At 42.3% G+C, this 4,149-nt stretch overlaps 1 protein-coding gene across 7 annotated transcripts in view; it reads left to right on the top strand.

Annotated features, from left to right (window-relative positions):
• The window catches only part of LOC102677853 (ecdysone-induced protein 74EF), a 172,364-nt gene that overhangs the window by 23,394 nt on the left and 144,821 nt on the right, over window positions 1–4,149 (top strand). The window lies entirely within an intron of this gene.

The raw sequence follows: 4,149 nt of genomic DNA on the forward strand, positions 1-4,149 counted from the left end.
TTTTAACGAATACATTCGTTGTTGAGATAAAGATCGACGACTCGGTTTAAGCTCGGTGTTGGATTATAAGTAATCTCTTACCTCCCTCCCCTCCCCCCTTCCCCCCCTTCTCCCCTCATTATCATTTAAATTCGAGGACACGAATCACGATCTCTGGAATTTTCCGCGAGGTCTCTCGCCGTTTCGTTTGATTTTGCCACGCGACCTCGCTTTGTTTATAGACTGTGCAAAATCGTCTTGCAATATCGTTCAAACACTCGAGTATCGGCATCGTTGTTTTTCGATAAATATTTTGGGAGCCGCGATTTCGCGAAATCTTGCGAAATCTTCTACATATTCGGCGGACCGATCGAAATAAAATTAAACGGCGACGCGCTTAAACACTTGCGATTCACGCGCGTGACGATCCATCGTTTCTCCTCGTATATATACGTGCATAACTTCTAACTATTTGCATATCGCTAAGTATAGGCAAATATAATAATGCGTATTATTAAATAAATATACGCGAGCCGTCGAAGTTGCTCGATCGATCCATGCCTCGAAATGATCAATTTCAACGTTATTAATAATTGATCGGATTTGATTGAATTCTATACGATACGAAAAGTTACCAAATTATAACAGATCTCGTACCAAATTTCAAGATCGGATATAAAATGATTGCGAAAATAATTCGAATTATTTTTTCTATCTTCCCCTAAGGACACGTTTCGAAAACGCATTCGAAACGAGTTGCGAGGAATTTTCTTTTTTTTTTAAGATTTTTCCCGATCCTTTAGGCGTTGAAAAAAAGTTAGTAGAGAAATTTTCACTTATTTTTATTTTCTTCCAATCGATCGAAATTTCCAAAATCGGAAGAAACGATGGCGTTATCATGACGGATCGATTGGATCGCGGTGCACAGATAGATAGGCAAGGCATAAAACATGATACCTGCACGGTTATATAGACAGGCGTGCGTCTGTCTTTCTTCGAGTCTTCTATCACGTTCGCGCATTCATAAAACCGTCCGGCCCTCGTGGACCGGCCTCGAGAGTTTCTACGATCGTCATTACGCCTCCAAGGCGGTCGCTTGTCGGCCCTGGACCGTCATATACTACCTCTATAGTCAATCGCCTAGCGCGGACAAGCGAGACAGATTGATAGAGCGGCGAGAGATAAACTATTCTCTCTATCGAGCATGCGGCGTGCACACATATGTATATACGAAACTGTAGCCAAGTACATCCAATTATCGCTAGTAGACAATGAGCTCCAAGGTTTCGCGTCCACGAATCTCGATGACCGTCGTCCGTGCATTTTTTTTCCGTCGCCGTATCTCTAACTGTTGACTGATCCGAAGAAATAACGTACGTAGTGGTATTTCTAACGAGAATTATCAAGCGAGAAATATACGTGAATCGATGCCAAATAAATAATAGAATCTTTTAACAATGGAAAATATGTTGTAAATAATAATGGCGCTTAGTATAATGTATCGAGAATAGGGATTTTCTGTTGGTTCACGTTGTTGCCTCTTTTAAGGAAAGTATTTTTGTAATCGTTTGGTGTTATTTTTATCTGATGACTGTAACGCTTATTTTTATCCTAATATATCATAGAACTCGGTAATATGATAGGAATTTATTAAAAGAATTTCTAAAGTGTTCATAATATATATATCGAGTATTGGTAGTTGTGCAAACACGATAATTGCCTAATAATATTTTACTTGTTAAAATAAAGACGTGAACGAACTAAAAATTTCGTTGGTACATAAACCAATGGAATTTACGTACACGGCGAGTGGCATTGCAAAAAAAGCACTAGAGATAATTCTTCTCAACGAGCACGGCTAATCGTCCATCTGGCTGGCTAATAAAATCCTCGTTACTTTTTAAATTTCCCTCACTTTTACGTAAGAGAAGACCGATTCCCGAATCACGCGTAAAGGGAAGAAAGAATAAAATATCGAAACGATTTGTAAAGTATCGATCGAGCAGAATTGAGGTGATTCGCTAGCATGATGCACCCGGCAACGATCACCGATTCGCAACGTCCATTTGGGGGCACACGCGTTACATAAAAATGCGGCGTGTCTTCCGGTAATGCAATTATTGACCATACCGACGGTTCCGTAAACAACCGTGCGCTCGGCTAATGCGTCCAAAGACGCCAAGATTCCCGCGCTTCTCCGGGGCCCCGGCTTAAGGTTATGGCTTGCTCTAGGAGTGCATTAACCCCCGGAGTCGGCTCGAGAGCACACCGTAGAAGAAGTGCGCACAAGTGGCGCGAAGGGGAACGGAGAGAAGCTCTGCCGACTGCTCTCTCTCTCTCTCTCTCTCTCTCCCTTTCTCTCTCGTGCAGTCGATGCTTCTCTCTTTCTTTCTTCCTTCGTTCGGTATCTCGGTCCCTCTATCGTGCTTACGGCAGCGAAGCTAGGAGCGGTGCTCGCCTTGCCGAGTGCGATGCAAGCGCTTTTGCGAAGTCAGGGGCGGCCCAGGGGGAGGGGGAGGTAACGGCGGCAGAAACGGTGTGGGGGAGACGGGGGGACGGTGGCTACGGTTGCAAAGGGGGGCAGAGTGGAGGGCGGCCAGCGGTGACGCCGGCCAGACTTTCTCCGAAGAGCGAAAGTGAGAGGGCCTCCCGGGATTGTGCGCCCCCCTGTTGATCTAGGGGACAAGGGGGGACAGGGTTCTTGCTTTCACCGTGGCCAAACCGACGCTGCTGCACTTTTCTGCGACGTAGAAACGAAGGAGGCGCGCGATATATTGTTATAAGAAAATGAAAAGAAGGAACACTCTTCGGGAATATTGGTTGGAAGTATGATATATATATGTATAGAATGGGGAGGGGGTTAATACTAGGAAAGAGGGTTGTTGTTCGATAAAAGGAGAAATATCGTATGTTTATTGTAAATGTCTGTTGGTCGGTCTCTAGGAACTTGAATTCTTGCTTTCACCATGACCTAATCCATGCTTCGTCACTTGGTGCAACTTCTCAGTAACGTAGTTAGAAAGGAAGGGGATAGTATGCGATAGTATGTGATCATTATTATAAAAAGAGGAGAAATTTTCACGATTTAAAATTAAAGGAAAGGATCGTTATTCGTATAGGAATCTTTTGAGATTCTACGTCACTTAAATCTAAGAAGGATTTAGGATTCGTATCCGTGATATCATCGACTTAGAAAAAAAAAAAAAAAAAGAAAAATCTTTTTCTTAGATAAAGAATTGATCTAAAAAACTTGAATCATTCTGAAAAGAAAACAAAGAGAGAGAATAAATCTTCGAGATCCAGTCTGTATTACCAATTAAGCCTACTCTTAAAGAATTGAGCTCCTCCTATTTGAGATATCGTTGGAATTTTGTAATCGCACCGATAAATCGATGCTTGATCAGATTGCAACTGATATCGGGCGGGTATAAATACGAGATCGGTATTGGAATTCATTGGATGAATTATATCGTTTACGGGCGTAATCTACTACCGAAACTTTCTTATTTCTGCGGATGCGCATTCCGCGTGCACGCGAGAAAGGAAGAGAAAGAGGCGGTTAACGTGCGACGAGCACCGCCTTGGAGAAAAAGCAACCGTTCGTGGCGGCGGCGAGTTAGTTACAGCAGCGACACCGTGCAGCCGAACAATTACGAATTTACTTTCTTCTTCTACAACTTCCTCGTCGATGGTCACGCTGTAGATTAGCGAAGGCCCATCAACGTTGCACTGCAGCCACTGCTTTTTCTCCCCGCCTCTTTTCTTTTCTTTTCTTTTTTTTTTTCTCTCTCCCTCTTCGTGTTTTCATTCCTCCTCACTTTTCTCTCTCAATCTTGTTCTTCTGTCGAACGACCCGTCATCCTCTCTTCTGAACGAAGACTGCAAGGAGATGTAGATTAGCTCCCTTTTTCTTTTCCTTTTTTTTTTTTTCGACGAAACGATTCTTGTGCAAAGCACGAGAAAGTTCATAGTTCACCCGGTAATAAATCTTTTGGAATAAGGATCGAGATATGATCGATGTATTATTTTATTTCTCTGATAAAAAATACCGAATTATAATATGCTCACGAAACATTGGAATTTTCGTTTCGATTCAACTCGAAACATTCGATTGTAATTTATCATCCAAGAGTTGTTTCAAATTTTCGCGCCATTTTTTTTTTTTTTTTT

This window comes from Apis dorsata, unplaced genomic scaffold (genome assembly GCF_000469605.1).
Source record: "Apis dorsata unplaced genomic scaffold, Apis dorsata 1.3 scaffold_370, whole genome shotgun sequence".
NCBI lineage: Eukaryota > Metazoa > Arthropoda > Insecta > Hymenoptera > Apidae > Apis > Apis dorsata.